Source organism: Triturus cristatus, chromosome 9 (genome assembly GCF_964204655.1).
Source record: "Triturus cristatus chromosome 9, aTriCri1.1, whole genome shotgun sequence".
NCBI classification, from domain to species: Eukaryota; Metazoa; Chordata; class Amphibia; order Caudata; family Salamandridae; genus Triturus; species Triturus cristatus.
In genome coordinates this window covers 856130765-856150516 of record NC_140592.1, presented here as the reverse complement: position 1 = coordinate 856150516, position 19752 = coordinate 856130765, and the positions used below count along the sequence as shown (strand labels likewise).

The window sequence follows — 19752 nt, the reverse complement described above, 5'->3', positions numbered from 1 at the left end:
GGAGCCAGGCAGCGAGCGGCTCCAGGGCGAGAGCAAAAAGCAACGGGGACAACGGGCACCCCTGCCTCGTGCCCCTGCCGAGGGCAAAGGGCCGAGAGACCCGCCCATTCACCACCACTTGAGCCATGGGTCCCGTGTAAAGGAGCCTCACCCAGCCAATAAATCCCTCTCCAAAGCCGAATTTATCCAAGACGGCCCAGAGGAATGGCCACTCAATAGTATCAAAGGCCATCGTGGCATCCAAAGAAACCAGCACGGCCGGTTCGGAGAGGAACTCCGCCCTGGCAAGGGCACCGTGAAGACGCCGCAAGTTAAGAGCGGTGTTGCGGTGCGGGATAAAGCCGCATTGGTCCGGATGAATAAGGTCGCACACGACACTCAACAATCGATTGGCCAGGACTTTCGCCAGGATTTTGGGCTCCGCATTGAGCAGTGAAATGGGCCGGTAAGAAGTACAGCGGTCTCGCGGCTTGCCCTCCTTGGGGATAACGACTATAGTGGCCAAGCGCTGGTCGGCCGGAAGGGAACCCGCCGCGAGAACATGCGGCTGAGGAAGGGCGCAATTTGTATAGTTCAATGGGCAGACCGTTAGGACCCATAGCCTTGCCCGAGCGAAGGGAACGGATCGCGGTCGCTATTTCATCCGACGACAAGGGAGCGTCCAGCCGCTCCCGGTCCTCAACGGACAGGCCGGGCAGAGCAATATCTCTCAGTAGGAGGCGAGAGTCATCCTCATCCCTGTCAGTCACCGGGGAGTACACCGCCCGGAGGTGGTCAGCGAAACATTCCACAATCTCATCCGGCTCAGTCACACACACACCGTCAGCAGCACGCAACTCGGGGACCACACGATTCACTCTCTCCTTTTTGTCCAGCCACGCGATCAACTTTCCCGCCTTGTCCCCCGCGTCATACAATCGGCCCTGCTGCTCCCTATACATAGTTTTGGCCGCGTCAGTGACCAGGGACCTATATTCGAACTGTTTCAGGCTAAGGGCATGTAGCCCGTCCGGAGTAACATTCGCCTCCAGGGCCGACTCCAACCCCGAGATGTCAGTCTCCAGCTTCACCACCGCCTCACTCCTAACCTTCTTGGCCACCACTATCTGGGCGAGGGCGTGTCCGCGTATCACAGTTTTAAAGGCTTCCCAAAGGGACAACGCAGACGACACCGACCCCTCGTTTTCACTGAAGTATTGGTCCATGGCCCTAACCAGGCTGTCACGAGTCGCAGGGTCCCGCAGGTACCAAGGGTTAATAGGAGCTATCCGCCCTGCAGACCGCGACCCGGTGTCAAAGAGAAGCCACAGCGGAGAATGGTCGGAGATACCACGCGCCAAGTGTCTGACCTCTCGAATCCGACCAGTCTGCGCCGCGGGCATAAGGAAGTAGTCCAGCCTAGAGAGACTCCCATGCGCCCCCGAATGAAAGGTGAACTGACACTGGGTCGGATGCATTAGTCTCCAACTATCCACCAAGCCGAAGGTCTCCAACATCCCACCCAGCCATGACTGGGCAGCGGGGAGGGTCCTCGGTGGGTGACGATCCAGTTCACCCGAAACCACAGAGTTAAAGTCCCCGCCCATGAGCAGGAGGCCGTCCGGAAGGTCAAGCAGCATTCGACCCAAGTCAGTAAAGGTGGAGTTCTGGAGACCCGGGGGGACGTAGACTGAAACCAGGGCAAGGGGCTGCCCCTCCCACCTCCCAAGCAAACACACATAGCGCCCTCTGTCATCCGAGACTATCCTCGTGATCTCCACCGGAAGGGAGGTTCGCAGGAGAATGCCCACCCCCCTGGAGCCCGTTGTGAAACCAGAATGGGCTACGAGGCGGTATCCCCCCCTGTTCATCGCATGGCAGACATTGCCGACCAAGTGCGTCTCCTGGAGAAACACCACATCAGGAGTCACACGACGCAAATATTGCAGTACAACACCCCGCTTAATACGATCCCCCAACCCATTGACGTTCCATGACATAAGCCTCAACCCGTCTCCCCCCATCCCCTCCAATAGATCAAGAGGCCCCCAGCCCGCAGCACGGTTTCCAAATATGGACAAAAATCAATACCTCGCCCTGTAAACAAAAAACACACAACAAAACAACCCCCCTTCCCCCCCAACCCCACCCCAAGTCCAACTCCCCCCACCCTGCACCCCTGCGGGCCAATGACCCCCCCCAACTTGCAGTGTGCCTGTCGCCCCCCTAACCCCATTCTACAAAAAGACCCCGGAGGAGGAAAGGGACCCGAACCCGCCCGCGCCCCTCACGGGTCCTGGTAAAACACAGTATGCAAAAGAAGTAAGACCCAACTGTACAGTACAAAACCGCAAAAGCAAGGACCAGATGTCAGTCTAAGGGGACCCGTCACCTGCGGTGCCCCCAGAGGGCCCGGGCCGGCCACCCCCGTCCGGCAGCGAGTCCAGCCAGTCACTTGCGGCAACAGGAGAGTCAAAAAAGGCTGTCCGCTCTCCATGCTCCACTCGGAGTTTCGCCGGGTAGATCATCGAATACTTCAGGCCCAGCTCGCGGAGACGGCGCTTCACCCCTTGGAATCCCATCCGCTGTTTCTGGACCAGTTGCGTGAAGTCCGGATAAAAATTGATAGTCGAGTTCTCGTAGCGGACCGGGCCACGGGTCCGTGAAGCCTGCAGAATAGCGTCGCGGTCCCTGTAGTGGAACAGTTTAGCCACAATAGGCCTCGGGGGGGCCCCCGGCCGCGGCCGGCCGCCCGGAACTCGATGGGCCCGCTCCACGGCGAAGAATTTACTTAGGCCAGCCGGGGACAGCTGTTGCAGGATAAGTTCCTCGACCACGAGGTCCACCGGGCGGCCGTCTGAGGACTCCGGTACACCAATGATGCGGATGTTGTTGCGTCGGGCCCGTCCCTCGAAGTCCTCAAGCCGCCGGGCCATATGGTCGTTGACCACTCTAATGTCCCCAAGCGCGGCCCGCAGATCCGACACCTCCGCACCCAGGGTGGAGGTCCGTGTATCAAGGGCCTGGACCTTCTCGTTGGTTTTGGAGAGGTCGGCCCGAATCAGGGTGACATCGATTGCGACTGTGTCGATCTTACGGGCCAGGGCCTCATATTGCGTCGCGATGGTTTCCCTGATGCCCTCGATGGCGCCCATAATGTCCTGCAGGGAAAGTTCCGCAGAGACGGTCGTGCCTCCCCCCGCAGCATCCGGGGAGAGGCCAGTAGCGCCAGGGGGCCCCCTGCCCTGGGTGTAGCGGTCCATGTTGTTGCTCTGGACCGCTCCCCCGCGCAGAGAAGCCTTGGTATTGCGCCCCTCCGGACCCCCTTTGCCCGCCATGCGAGCGCAGTCTCTCAATGGGACCTCCGATCAAAAGGTGTGCGGGCGCCAGCAAAAGGACCACAAACTGCCGATGTGGGGGTCGGAGGCGTCAGGCCCACCAGTAGCAGATGGAAGCAAGCCTCGGGCAGAGGCCCAGGAGGCACCTCGCCACCTTGAGCACGCACGCCAGCCGATCTCCTGAAGGCCAAAATCGAAACCGAAAGCGCTGACTCGGCAACTGGCACCGCGCTGAGGCCGCTGTTGTTCAATTGCAGCCCGGCCCCACGGGTCACCTTCACCCCGGCCACCTCCGCCGGGTGGGTCCCAAAAGTTCCGACGACGACAACTCAGGATTCCCAGGTCCAATTAGAGTTTTAAAAAGAGATATATGATCAGCTGGTCTTCATCTCCCAGATTCCATAAACCAAATCAGGATAATCTCAGGATATATTCCGAGGAGCAGAAAGGGTCCGGGGAGCCCTGTGCTCACGCGACCATCTTAGATGCGCGCTAGGCTCCTCCCCAATTTGAGCGATACTTAACGCGGCAAATATTTAATTCTCACTGACCGAAACCCAGGCACACGTACTTAATATTCTTTCCAAGATCCTTAAAACTTTCACATCTTTCCCAGGCAGACTCCTTGCCTGTACACAGACTTCTTCATTAAGGTTGTTTGTGATTCATACCCAATAAGGGATAGCACACATTTCATTGAGAACACTGAAGGCCTACCTTCTGATCCAGACACGCAACTGGATATTAAGCAGCTGCATATTAACATCTCTTTCTTAAGAGGAAAATCTGGAATCCATTTTTTTTTTTTCTTCTTCAGATGGGTGTCCAACACCACATAAGCATCCATTCACTTTATTGTGAACTTGACCTAGCAGGGTGTTACCCAAAACAATTTTGTTTCTAAATTGCTCTGGTATGCAGATGAAGAGCACCTCAATGGGAGCTATTTTTGCTCCAAATGTAGGTGTTCTCTACTTTGAGTTTTGTAAAAAAAACAAATCATGTAGGACTTGAACACGATCCATTTCATCACAACATCTAAGTGGTTGAGATACATTGATGTGTTTTTGATTTGAAAAAGTGGTGGTAACTCTGTAAATGTCCTTATGTGGCTGACAACCTGTTGTCCTAATTTGAGTATTACACTGATAGTTTGTTTTAGCTGGAGAGAGGATGTGGTGTAAAGGTCAGAGCTGCTGACTTTGGAGCTGGCTCAACATCCTGTGATTTTGGGCAAATCACTTTATCTCCCCGGGCCTACCAAAAATGTATGTGTACAAGTTCAATAAGGAAGGAGTTGCACAGCGCCGGGACGCCCTTTTGCTGGGGCAGCTGTTGCGCTATATAAATGGCAGTAACATAACATAACACATGCCTTTTTTCGTAAGCCTACAGAAAATAATTCAGTTCTGTAGAGCTCTACTTAGGGCTATCTCCTGCCTCCCTGAGGATTCACCATAACTGTACATTAAAAATATTAATTTCAAGGAAGGGCTAATCCTTTATGAAAAATTATCTGTACAGACTTTTAAACATTTCATAAAATAGACATAATACTGCCCATATAAGTAGTTACTCTTCCCTCCTACCGACCTCATCAAAAGTCTCTTTCTAATGACAGATTGATCTGTTTCATAACGTTCTGTCCCGTTGGCAACGAATCGCTAAAGTCATTAAAATCATTGGTATCAGCCAACTGCTGTTAAAACCTCTTAACTGCCGCCCATGTTAGTATACAGGATGGGGTGCAAACTAAGAGACCACCTGGTCAGGCCCATTGGTCTACCAGTACTACCAATACAATTACTGCCCAGTTGAATTGTTCATCCGTTAATAGTCATTTTAAATGTGGGAATTATAGTGTGCGCCCATCCACTCTCAAACCAAAGTCTTGTTACATGATAACACTCTTGGATTCAAACTGTAATTCCAGTCATGTAAGTTTACTGCACATGGTGTTAGTGTTGCCTGATTACATAGGACAAACTATTCAGAAGGTCAGGACAAGCATCTCACAACATCTTAGTAAGATCCATGGCAAGACACTGCACCATTCATACCACACTATTTAGAGGCAGCTCGTAATGCAAACCATCCTCTGTGGCAGATCATTAACAGATTGAATACACCACCAAGATGAGATGTCACCTTCCTCATGTGTAGGAGATAATGTATCTGTAGCTTCAAAATGTACCCCTTCTACCTGGGACTGAGTAGTATGGATGATTGGAACAGTATGACGTTTCCTTACTGCTGTACTTCATAATTTAGTTTTATCCTGTACTTACAGAGCTCTAACCAGTAGCATGGAACAGGACAATACCCATCTGCTGATTTCACTGTGTATGCAATATATATATCATGCTTATCTGATTTTCTGCCAAATAACATGCATTTCAAAACTGCATTTGTCATTTGCATTATAATTTTGTGTCATGGGATAAGGCCCAAGCTGGGAATAATGTTGTGTTGACTTATTCTAAGACCAATGAGAAAGAAAACTTATTTTTTCTCTTTATTTATCCCTCTCTGACCCTGACAGCACATCGCAAATATTCACACATTCCAAGACATGCTGCAAAGGTCTTGCCAGCTTATTGGAGGATACAAATAAGGCTCATTGGCCTTTAATCTAACTCCATAGCTTCATCAGTGGGGAGCATTGCGGGAATTCTGTGCCTGGTTACCCCTGCGCACATGGATAATACACTTGATGTTCATATCCTGGAAGCCTCCAAGGAGATGGATTTCGATACAATCTTACAAATTGCCTTTTCTATATCTTTGGGATCTCCCCTTGAGTCTCTCCCTCTCATGATTTTCGCAGTCTCATCGGGGCTAGGTGGCCCTCTAAAGGCTATCTGCAATGTTGCTCTTACTTCAGGTTTAGTCCTGCTGGAGTGGAAGGCTGCTATGGGGGTTCCATTGCTAAAAGAGTCAATGGCGACTACTGCTATCCTATACAACTTCAGGCCTATATCTCGTTCTGTTTCCAAATAAAATACTGGAGAAGTAAAAAAAAAAAAAAAAATCTCCACTTTTCAGGAATTCCACCTACTGCTGTATATAAGTAGAATTCCGTATTGCTCTTGGCACTTAAACCGCCCTTGTCAGTCCTGCATGTCTTAAGAATGGCAGCAGACAAAGGTCACCTTGTAGCCTTAGTAGTATTAGACCTTTCTGCCACCTTCGACACAACGAATCATAATATCTTAATCTCCAGGTTATCTGAAATCAGGAGAAGGTAAATCCGGAGTTGGTGTCAGTCCTATCTGCAAATCTAAACCCAAGCCTTGCACTTTCATCTTTTAGGCCTAACTGTAAACCGATTGTGCAGAGGGTCCCCCAAGGAACAACAACCCCCCCCCCCCCTCCCCCGAGTCCTACCTTGTTTAACCAATACCTCAGACCTCTGGTCAATTGATCAGATCTCATGGAATTAAGAATAAGAATTACGCTGTTGACACCCTGCTAATCATATCAGTAGACTGTACGTCACTCTATTCAAAACAATCCATCAATGAATGCGTGGCCTTACCACTAGCATCAGTATGCCTGCTAGGTAAAAGTGCGCTTTATAATCTTCATTAATAAGGGTGGGTGACCAACTTCTTGGGGAAGGGGTTAGAAGGACATCTTAGCCTGTTAATTGGCTTGTCACACTTCATCTGGGCTGGGGCTCCTCATGCCCACAGTAATAAAGGAGGAGGGCCAGACAGGAGTTCTTCGCCTTTGAAGATTTGGTGGGAAATAAATCCAATAGCTGTGCCTGCTAGATTTCTGGATTCCAGAACTCTCCACCACCACATAAAAACCCTTGCAAAAGGAGATAAGACACTGGATCTGGGAATGATGACACCAAAAGAATGCCTAGTTGGAAGGAGCAGCAAGCAGATGCCCTGTAGAGATGGAATCCAGCTCATCCTGGGACTAGTATGGGTTTCTCCAGGGCAGTCTCTGATTACCTTCTACCTCCTAAGGAACAGTTGGGCCAATAGAATGCTTGGTTCCCCAGAGTTTTCCTGGGACGTCTGTGGACTAGCCCTTGACTGCAACACACACACGTGTCCTCAAGAAACCAGGAAGCTTGGGGATCCGGGAGTGCAGCAAGGAGAGTGTTAAGCTGGCTGCTGATTTGCTGTGTAAGACGCCCACCCACCTGACCACCCCAAGAAGGGGAGAGCACCAGGAGCTCAGGCACAGTACTGGTCTGGCCCAGGGAGCAGAAAAACCCCCCAGCACTGCCCATTGGAGGTCTGGAGAAAGCCACCTGGGGGCTAGGACAGAGAGTGAAATGAGCCCAAAATAGTCATGATTGGCCCTTGGGCGCTTGGGATATGGACTGGTCTGCAACTAGGGAACAAAGCACATGGCACTTATCACTGGATTTGGAAGATTACCCCAGGGAAGGGTAAGTGCCGGGGGGGGGTTAGCGTATCTTTATTTAATTTTTCATGGGAGGGATACCGGAGCCAACTTTGAACAGGGAGACCCCATCTCCTAGGGCCAGAGTGTAGACGTCCGGCGACCCCCATCACCCAAGATAAGACTGACCGCAAAGAATGCAGACCACATTGTCTGCCTCTTGTGCTAGTGTCTGGGGATGCGCGGCTTGCCAGAACATTTTCTGCTTGCAGAAGCATGTTCCGAAGTGGTTAATGCTGATCCCACCTCTGGGTGAGAGCCAAGTTTCACATTACCCCCTCCCGAGGCAGTAGTGGAATAGATCCTGGCCAACCCGGGCCCTTGGGACTCTTCCCCTCTCCTTGGCTACAACCCCATTGACCCTCCACAGCTGGTGGGATTCCTGGGTCGGACCGGGGCACCCCACTGAACAAGAAAACAAAAAGGATGTGGTGTGATGTTGCTTTAAAAATGTATTCTAACGGTGCAGAGAAGCCTACTCGTTACATTTCGGAGCTCCCCATGAGCCCTTGAGAGATCGAAGCGTCGCTATGCTCCCATAAAACCAAGATTGCTGCTTAAAGTATCCCTACCTCTCAAGTTATTGAATCCCTGACCCCGGGAGAGGTTTTGCCTACATCTAAACTCTTTAAGCCCATGCACGTAGATTCTGAAGGACAGGGATTCCTATTGGTGAGTTCCAAGGCTGCATTGTGTCCTGAGGGAGACACAAGAAAGACTCGGACACAGGTTTATTATTTTTTGTTTAAAGTGTAATTGAAGCTATTGAATATTGCGAAGGACTCCTCTTCCACAACTAATAATCTCCATTTGGGTGAATGTTTTAAATTTGTATGAAGCAGTGCCTAGGTTGGCTCAGGCTTTCTAGCCTTTTTTCTGAAATTGGATAAATACTGGTCCTCTTAGGATATTAACTCCTACATAAAAATATCTTACAAACCAGCACTAAACCGATGCATTTCCAGGGCCCAGAATTTGCTGACTATCTTGCTTCGAAGCTGGGCCAATCCTGGAACACCTAGCTACGACCATAGTCTGAGAGCAAGTGCCGTCCTGTTCTTTTAGAGGACCGGACACCTGGGCATCTGGAAGATGTCCAGAAGGCGCTACTGTTGACAAATCTTCATGGAGTGCCCCTCAGATTGGTATGCCCATACAACGCAAAATGATTCCCAACAAGCAATTACCTATTTTGTGTAGCTACTTAGATACTTTTCTGCTTTTATCACCAGGGAAGCCCGAGTCATCCTTGATCGTCCCTTCTCCTGCCTGTATATGCTCCTTTACAGATACATAGGTCTTGCACCTTCATACCTGTGGCATGGGATCATGTTCTGGGCGTCTTGATTCTGAAAAAGTTTAAACAATCTTTGGTTTAAGGTCATGGCTGATTTGATGGGCGTAGCCAAGATGGGTTCTGAGAAGGACGTTCCTGTTTGAGCTCTGTCTGAGCCTGGCTAGAGCCTTGGTCATCATCGGGCATAGAGACTGCACTGCTGCTTGGAGGTGTGTCTAATCTCCCCCCGCCACCTAACCCCTGTGCTTACTTACCAGCTTATTTTGCTGCTGCTTGGGCGGGTTTCAGGAGCGTCTGACATCTCCGGCTACCGTGAGGCCTGAAGCTGACCTGGTCCAGCAGATCAATGTGGTAAGCAGTTGCTGACTGGGAGGCCTAGTAGTGTTTGTGTGGACCCCCCCCCCCCCCGCCACTTGTGGTAGCCTCAAGGCCTAACTGTCGGGGGAGCCCGGGCCCTGCTAACTGGCAACGCTTGGTGCACGTGGCCTGGGCTGGACCAGAAATGCTGAGGAATGGAGTGCTGGCCTCGGTGATGCCACGAGTCACATGCCGGCCCTCTCCTGCAAAGAGCCGTGATTCTGCTGGTGCCACTGAGGGCGACTAGCACGGAACTGGGAAGCTGATAAGTGCTTTGCTGGCCCTGTGCCACTTGTGGGGTCCCGCAGGCGGTGCCAGACCTGAAGTAGGATTGTTGCTGGAACCTGAGCCCCTATAGACGAAGACCAGGGTCGGCGCTGAAGGGAGGGTAGAGGCCTTGGTACCGCCATAAGCCACACACTGGCCCTCCCCCACACATGCAGGGTTTCTGCTGGTGCCACCGCTGTGGGCCAAGAGCACCTGTATTCTGCAGCAGCCGTGTGTGCTGGCACTGGCTCTGACAAACAGTAATACTCAGTGTGTTGCAAGGGATTACAGCCTGTTGCCTGCATGGAGAGTTTCTTCCTTATCCTGCATGGATGCCCCTCACCTGTTTGGGCGCACTTACTGATTGATTTTAGTTCTGATGCCTACTACTCCCCTGCCACCCCAGGTGATTGAACTGGGGACTTTACTTCTGTTACCTGTGATTTGCAGGCTGCATGGTGTGGAAGGTCCATACTGACCCTAATCTGGAACTGTTCTTTGTGCGTCCCAGAGTATTAAGCTGCCATCCGTCTATGTGGGTCCGTTACTTGGATCTGTGAAGGGGGTTCCTCTACATGGTGATCTGTGCTCCTGTAGGGTGCTTGGTGAGACGTACCTTTTGTCTGCTGGCAGCACCTTACCCTTGCGGCGCCCTGGGAGATTCAACAATGCTTTCTGACCTTGAGGATGTGTGCCAGCCTCCTGCATTAGGGGGACCATACAGCTTGGTTCTTCGGGCTTGCAATGCTGCTACACCATGGTAAAGCCCAAGACTGCCAAGACTCCCACCTTGAAGGTGGGGGACATCCTCTGGCCCCGGATGCCGAAGTGGAAGAGGGAGATGACCCGTTCCGTCGGCTTGAGGCCACTTTGGGCTGGCATTCCACCCATTGAGATTGCATCTTGCAGGCCCTGTTGAATACTAAGACTGCACTTTAGTCTAAGATTGATTCAGTCTCCCTAGACTTCGGACTGCTCTGCATGGATCACCGCAAGTTGACCGAGCGGTATGACACTGAATCCGCCTTGACTAGTGTGCGACCCATGGTGCCGGACTTGCAGATCTTGGTACAGGAGATGAAAGCAGATATTGTATCCCTAAAGCGTAGAGCAGAAGACGCGAAGGGCTGTTCTCTGCATAATGTAGCCTTCCCAGAATGTGCTGAGGGACCTAATGTAGAAATCTTCCTTGAACAATGGCTTTCTGAGACTGTGCTAACGAGGCGAATATCGAAATTCTCCTCCATTGAGCGTGCCCACCGTTTAACGTGTAGGCCCCCACAGCCAGGAACACGTCCACGCCTGGTGATTGCTAGACTACTTACTTATAGAGACCGAGGTCTGCTCCCCCAGCTCCTTCATTCTAAGGGTCCCTGGCACATTAACAACTCTGCAGTCGCTGCTTATCCAGACTATACTGCAGAAGTACAGCGCCAAACCTCCTCCTGCATGTCCATGAAGGGTCAGCTGCGTGCCCCGGGGCTTCCCTGTGCCTTGTTGTTTCCTGCCAAACTTCATGTTATGATTGGAGATCTAACCTACTTCTTTCGTAGTCCTGAGGATGCTTGGATCTGGCTCCAAGCTAAGGGCCTGGTGGGCGATTCCATCCTAGGGATTGTCTCAAGCCACAGAGGTGCAGACAACGCAGGCCCCACTCCATTCCGACCCCGGAACAGGCGGCTCGTGAAATGCACAGGCGGTTGAGGGGGTTCGGCACCATATCTGTAACCCACTGTGGTCTCCACCGGCGACGACATCCATGGTCTTATCAGGGAAGCCCCGCATGGCTGATAACGTATGACTCTCTACTGTTGGTAATGAATCCTTTCTTTATTCAGTTTTGAATAGAAACCATAAAAGTACATCAATAGTTAAAAAAACAAACGGTTTCGTCTAGGGCGGTGTAAGCTGGCTGTATCACCACATGAGTGTGCTCCGATTGATGCCTGGGGTTGGGGGGGGGGGGGGGGGGGGGAGGAAAAGCTGATGTGGATAGACTGGAGCACCAGGCGAATTGTTTCTTTGTCACCCACGTACCAGCTTTCCGTAATAGTCTTTTGGACATTGTTTCAAGTTTTGCTCTGTTTGGATGCTTTTTTACTCCATGGCAGAGGTTGTGATTCTTTTTTTTGGGGGGGGGGGGGGGGAGGGGGGTTAGAGATTCACAGGGGTAGGTGCAATGGCTTTCTCACTGGGAACTCCCAGGTGTCGGATAGACCAGCTTGTTGTTCTCCACCCTTGATGTTCGCATGGTTCTGCCTAACACAAACATGACCCCAAGTCGTTTGTTCCCGCTCTGCTCAGTCCCTGAGCCTGAGAGCTGATCTCACTAGGGCATGCCCTCACTGGAAATGTGATACGTTTAAATAGCTAGGTATAAGGATCTGCCCCTCCAATTCTGACCTCTTGGTGGGGAATCTATGCAGGCCTTTTGGTTCGGTGCGTGGGCAATTATAGTTTTGGGAAATCTCTCCACCTGTTGCTAGTGGAGTGTGTTGCCATTTCTAAGATGTTAATATTACCATGCCTTCTGTAGTACTTTTCAGCTCTTCCGTTTCTTTGCCGAACTTAAATCACTGCTTGTGAAACTCATGAGGTGAGGGTAGACACAGGGTGGCCCTAGGCAGGCTGTGTAATCCTTTTCTAGATGGTGGGCTTGGCACGCCTAATTTTGAATTATACTTTGCTGCTGCAGTGGCTCGGATCGGCCCCTTGTGGTGAGAGATTGAAGATCATGCTTCTCTTATCACAAACTCCCATGTATACGTGGCGGTCTGTTGAGGTCCCGATACGCCTAAGGACAGACCACAGATAAGTGGCAGGGCATTCCTGGCTGAAATATATCCAGGCCCGTGGAGTTCCTCCCCCTGTACTCTCCCCTCATACCAGTGTGACAGTGGCCAGGTCTTCGAGATTTAACCTGACTTCATGATGTGGCCAGCTGGAAGGAGGCGGGAGTGACCCGGACGAGTGATTTTTACAAAGATGGGGTGGTCCACTCGTTTACTGAGATCTGTGACAAGATGGACAGTTCTTGACCTATGGAGCTGTCCACCTTGCGCGGATTTCTGCTTGGAGGCAGGAGTCACTGGGTCCTGTGTCCCTTTATGGTAGCACATGGGGGCACTCGTAGACTCATTACTGCTCGGTATGCCGTTCTTTAAGGACAGTGGCAGACGCCATTTTCCAAATTCGGAGACTGCTGATCAGTGAAACTCTGCCTCCCCTTGACTGATAAACAGTGGATCCAGGCCTTGGGTCAGATTAAGGATGTCTTGCGAAACTCCTGTGTTCGAGGCATATGAGCTGCAGATTACACACTGTGCATAGATCGCCATCTGGTGTTGGGCCCGGATGTTTGCCGTTGTTTTTCCTCTTGGAAAGTCTTTGGAAGTCACGAGGTAAGTGACTCCTCCTTTGGATCGGGCTCATGGGCTTCGGCTCCATCCTCAGATTGTTTTTTTCTGCTATCGGGCTCGGATGTGATCTTCGCGCTCCGGTTCCGATCAGTTTCCAGTTCCTCTATCGACGCGCAATCCTCACCCCATTCACGGTATTTTCGATCGCGATCTCAACACTCGACGCGGCTCATCGATCAAGACCTTCGATTCCAGTCGTCGACGACGGCCTTCGGGCCTACCCAAGCTCCGGTCCTGGCTAATGGAAAGGGCTCCTTTCAAGAAGTGCCCTTGATGTGGGTCCAAATTCCCCCACACCAACCTTCACGAAGTCTGTAACCTCTGCCTCTCCCCTGAACACGAGGCTCGAGACTGTCTGGCGTGCAAGTCCTTCCGGTCCAAGAAAACCAATTGAGACCGAAGGGCGAGAAGAACCATGGCACACTCGTCGACGACGATTCCAGACGACATTTTCGGGAAAGGCGTCGACGCTCCAGAAGGACAACACACCGACTAGGGCCTCGTCAGCGCCTCCGAAGCCGACGATTCAGATGTGGAGGACATCACTCCGGCACAGAGGGTCGTGAGTACCGAAGAACTAATATCTACCCCCCCAAACATTCCACCCCAATGTCACAGGAAAATCTAACACTACTAAAGCAGGAGGTAATCTCCCTCCTACAAAAGGGGGCGATAGAAAGGGTTCCTACCAACCAACAAAATATGGGGGTCTACTCCCTATATTTTCTCATACCAAAAAGGGACAACATTCTACGACCCATCCTAGACCTCAGGCCTCTTAACCAATACATACACTCAGACCATTTTCACATGGTAACACTTCAGCAGGTACTTCCACTGCTCTCCCACAACGATTTCCTGACCACTTTAGACCTCAAAGACGCCTATTTCTACATTCCTGTTCACAACGCTCTCAGGAAGTTCTTCAGATTTGTAGTGGACGGCCAACACTACCAATTCAAAGTACTCCCATTTGGAGTCACCACAGCACCACGAGTATTCACCAAGTGCCTAGCAGTAGTGGCAGCACACCTGCGGAGACAACACATCCATGTCTTCCCATACCTAGACGACTGGCTAATAAAAGCCAGTTCATAAAACCAGTGTGTACAACACACGCACGCCACTATCCAACTACTTCACCAACTGGGCTTCACGGTAAACCACGCAAAGTCCCATCTCCAACCGTCTCACGTAAAACAATATCTGGGTGCCACTATAGACACCTCAAGAGCGCTAGCCTACCCCAGTCCTGCCAGGATAGCAAGCATTCAAGCTCAAGCAGATACAGTTTCTCCTGAGGCGGAAGCCGAGAGACCGATTGCAGGAAACTTTTAATGATTGTTGTGAAATATTTGTGTTTTTAAATCTAAATTGCACTCCCTGGGCATTTAAAAACTGTACTGTGCACTTACCCTCTTCTTTCCCGCGCAGCAGATTTATCGCTGCCGCGGCATACAATCTACCCCGGACGCCATTCACGGGGATTCCCAAGGCCACGCCCACTAAGGTCGGCCACACCCCCCTCTTTTCCCCGTCACTTCCCCTATAAAATATGTGCTTTTACCGGACGGGCGCGCGCGCCTAAGGCAAGCCCGTCTGCGCCCGTCCGCGCCGGACCAGCGCATTCGTGCCAGAAGATATGCCCGTTTTCACGGCTTGCGATACTCTAAATTTGATCTATGCAGGCTGGACCAGCGCTGCTGCGATCACCCGATAAGCGTTTACTTTGGCGACACTTGTATGACCCCCACATGTCCCTCTTGCGGCTTTCAAGTACTAACCAACCCTCCGACCTTTTCACCTAATCTAGCTGGCCCACCTCCAGCTAAAAAAGTGCATACTGCTTTAACCAACCAGCCACAGGCTACTAATCAGGACAACTGCTTAAAAACGATGATAAATAACAACAGATCTCTCAAATGTATACTACTGGACGTAAGGTCCATGCCGAAGCATAAACATGAAATTGAAGCGTTGATCACTGATCACAACGCTGACCTTATGTTCCTTACAGAAACCTGGGCATCAAATGCCTCTGGTCCTGATTGGAACACCGCCACTCCTGAAGGTTACTCTGTGGAATGCACAAATAGAACTGGATCTATGGGTGGAGGTATTGCGATAATTTATAGATCGCACCTCAAATTACGTATATGCCCCCAACAAGACCTAGAGCCCGAAGCTATGACCTTTAAGATTAAAGAGAATAACTGCCTGATCTTCGAGGGACTGCTTGTGTATCGCCCCCCCGGCCCGAGAGGTCCTTTCACCAAAGCATTACACACCTTTTTAGAAACAACGTTTGACTCCGTTACCTGTACTATTCTGGGTGATTTTAACTATCATCTTAAGGAGAATAACGACTTGGACTCAGCCACTCTTCTTGATAATCTCCTCAGCTTCGACATGAAGCAGCTAGTTGACAGGCCCACTCACTCAGCAGGACATACCCATGACGGGATCTTTACCAACAGTAACCACATTAAGATTACGTCTATTCTCTCTGTACCATGGTCGGACCATAACGCTATCTTTTTTAACTTGCAACTGAAAAACCTTGTAAATCAGAGTAGAAATTACATGCCTCCTGAAATAACCCGTCCCTGGAAAAAGCTTGAATCTAACGCTTTAGCCAAAACACTGGCCAGAAACCCCCCGAACTTTGAATGTGGAAACAGCGAGGACTGGGCAACTAACTTCAGTAATTGGATCACTGAGACAGTTAATGAACTGGTCCCAATGGAAGCAAAAAAAAAACAAACGGTCCGCCACCGCTCACTGGTACACGGCAGAGGTGAAAGCAATCAAGATTAAATGTCGACGAGTGGAGCGAATATGGCGCTCGGACTACAGTCAGGAAAACAAACTGGAATACATAAAAGTCCTACAGGAGTATAAACAAATAATTGTACAGGCCAAAGCTACCTATTTTACAGATAAAATTCAAAACTCCTCTAACTCTTCCAGGGAACTATTCAAAACTGTAGCCCATTTAGTCAAAAGCCCCCGGGACCCAGTCTTCAGTCCAGATCAGAGCTTTGTTACTGGAATTGCCACTTTTTTTCAAACTAAAGTACAAATGGTATATGATGATCTCAGCACCATGGTATCCGACATACCCACCAGTGATGTCGGACAGTCCACCTCCTGCTTCTCTAGTTTTTCTTTACTAGAGAAGAAGCAAGTATCTGATCTATTCATTCAGATGAAATCTGGCTCCCCCTTGGATCCCTGCCGCCCCTATGTACTGCATTCGATCCCTGACAGCATCGCAAATGTCCTGACTTCCCTGCTTAATAAAATTATTCATCAAGTTGAATTCCCCAAAAGCTGGAAGATGGCCTGCATCAGACCTATTCTTAAGAAGGACATCCTTGATCCCTCTGAACCCAAACACTACCGTCCCATTTCCTGCCTGCCCCTACCCGCTAAAATCCTGGAAAAAGCCATGAATCAGGAAATTATGAGACATGTGGATGAAAAGAAGCTGCTGGATCCGTCACAGCACGGTTTTAGATCCCTTCATTCCACTGAATCAACTCTTATCATGGCCACCGAAAAAATACGTAAGACCATGGACGAGGGTGGTCAGTCGGCCCCGATATTATTAGACCTCACAGCGGCCTTCGACACTGTAAACCACTCTGTCCTGCTAAAAAGACTAACCACCCTAGGATTTACCGGCACTGCTCTGGCCCTTATCACCTCTTTTCTGGGCGCCCGAACTCACCAAGTGATCTGGAATGGATTGCAATCTACAGAATTTTCCCTTCCGGGTGGGGTCCCGCAAGGATCGGCATTGTCGCCTACATTATTCAACCTATATGTCACCCCTTTAGCAGCCTTGATTAGATCCTATGACCTACAACTGGTGTCTTACGCCGATGACACTCAAATCATAGTGTCAATTTCACAGTCAATCGAAGTCACGGCGGAACGCTTTAGAAACTGCCTTACCGGGGTGAAGAACTGGATGAGCCACAATTTTCTTAGACTGAACACGGATAAAACCGAAATCATAGAGTTCGGTCATAAACCATCTATCTGGAGTGAGCTATGGTGGCCTCCCGAAGCAGGATCCTGCCCTCTCCCTGTAGACAAGGTCAGGAATCTTGGTTTCCTATTAGATAAAGATCTCTCGTAGAAAGCCCAGGTCAATCAGGTGACCTCGACCTGTTTCTACAGTATCAAGGTGCTCAGAAAAGTGTTACCCTACATCCCGATCATGTTAAGAAAGATGGTGATGGGAGCCCTTGTAATGTCCCGGATTGATTACTGTAACTCCCTCTATTTGGGAGCAGGAGAAAAACAACTGTCCAAACTGCAGGCAATCCAGAATGAGACGGCCAGGGCGTTGCTGAACCTCCCCAAACGCCACCCCACATCCAAAGCCATTCGGGAGCTTCACTGGCTCCTGGTCAGGCGCCGTATTCAATTCAAGGCTCTTTGCTTGGTACATAGGTCCCTATATGGTAAGGGACCCAACGATTTCACCAATCTACTGCCCCGCTATGTACCCTTTCGAATGCTGAGGTCAGCCAATCATGACCTAGTCTGCCAGCCCAGAGTAAACAGAGCCCGATGGGGAGGAAAGTCATTCTCCTACCAGGCGGCTAAAATATGGAACTCGCTACCTCCAGTATTACGCGCCCAAAAATCTAAAATGAGCTTCAGGAAGGGCCTAAAGACCTGGCTTTTTACCCAAACTTAACTGCTCCACTGCTTTCTTTCTCCTCTGTATCTCACAGCGCCAAGACGTCGCGGCATTCGTGCGCTTTATAAGCATTTCAGTCAGTCAGTCAGCGCAAAATTTCAGCCACAACACTCTCTTCCAGCTCGAGTGTTCATGCAACTAATAGGAATGATGGCCTCTTGCATATTCATAGAACCCCAAGCAAGACTCCAGATGCGTCCTCTCCAAGAGTGCCTAGCATGCCAATGGAACCAGGCCCAGGGTCAATTAACAGATCTGGTGTTGGTAGACGGTCGTACCCATCGCTCTCTGCAGTGGTGGACCACCAAAAACGTTTCCAAAGGGTGACCGTTCCTGGACCCGGTTCCTCAGGTAGTACTGACAACGGACGCATCGCTCTCCGGCTGGGGAGCTCACCTATTACATCACACCATGCAGGGCAGATGGACACCTCAGCAAAAGTTACTCCATATCAACCATCTGGAGTTACTAGCCATATTTTTAGCCCTAAAATCTTTTCAAACACAGATTTCAGGCAAAGCAGTCCTAGTCCTCATAGACAACATGACAGCCATGTACTATATACAAAAACAAGGCGGCACGCACTCTCCACAGCTCTCTCAGCTAGCACAGAGCATATGGAGATGGGCCATCCCCCAGAAAATCTTTCTCCTAGCCCAGAATGTCCCAGGAGTCCAAAACACTATGGCAGATCTGCTCAGCAGACAAACACAACAACTCCACGAGTGGGAACTCCACCCGCAAGTTCTTCACCCGTACTTTCAAATGTGGGGGCCTCCACAGATCGACCTCTTCGCCACCCACGAAAACGCCAAATGCCCAAGCATCACCGCCAGATATCCACACCCATTGTCCAAAGGCAATGCGATATGGATGAACTGGTCAGGCAGATTTGCATACGCTTTTCCGCCTCTCCCACTCATTCCATTAGTGGTGCGCAAACTACAACACTCCCTCGCGCTAATCCTAGTAGCTCCAACTTGGGCCAGAGAACCGTGGTACACCACACTGCTGGAACTATCTGTAGTACCATGGAGAGATCAGGCACCCGGACCCAGCTCAGCTCAACCTTGCGATCTGGCTCCTGAAATCCTAGAATTCGGTTATGTAAATCTTCCCCCTGACTGCATGAACGTCATTAAAGAAGCTATTCGACCCTCCACTAGAGCGTGCTACGCAGCCAAGTGGAAACGTTTTGTTGTGTATTGTCACAACAATACCATCAATCCCCTAGATGTGTCCATTCCACACATCATAAGCTATTTACTACACCTACAAAGATCCAATCTTGCCTATACGTCCATTAGACTGCACCTTGCAGCCATAGCAGCTTACCTACAATACAGGCAACATCTCTCACTTTTTAGAGTACCTGCCATTAAAGCCTTCATGGAAGGCCTCAAAAGAATAATTCCCCCCAGAGTGCCACCCTCACCTGTGTGGAACTTAAATATAGTTCTCACCAGACTAATGGGACCTCCCTTTGAACCTCTACACAAATGTGAACTTCAATTCCTAACATGGAAAACCGCCTTTCTTGTAACCATAACTTCCCTCAGAAGGGTCAGTGAGATACAAGCACTTACCATTTAAGAACCTTTTCTCCAAATGCACCATAACAAAGTTCTCCGTACTAACCCAAAATTCCTCCCAAAAGTCATTTTCCTTTTCACTTAAACCAATCTGTAGAACTACCAGTATTCTTCTCGCAACCACAGTCCGTTGCAGAAAGAGCTCTTCACTCATTAGATGTCAAACAAGCCTTACTCTACTACATCGAGAGAACACAACCTTTTCGTAAGATCAAACAACTGTTTGTCCCTTTCTCACCACCACACAAAGGCAACCCCATCTCCAAGTCTGGGATAGCTAGGTGGATTGTCAAATGCATTCAGATTTGCTACCACAAAACCAACGCTATCCGTTCCCCCTAAAACCCACTCTGCACGTAAA

General features: G+C 50.2%; 1 protein-coding gene across 2 annotated transcripts in view; it reads left to right on the top strand.

The window, feature by feature from the left end:
• RCOR1 (REST corepressor 1) overlaps positions 1-19752 on the top strand; it is an 839441-nt gene that overhangs the window by 246541 nt on the left and 573148 nt on the right. The gene's annotated exons all lie outside the window — the stretch shown is intronic.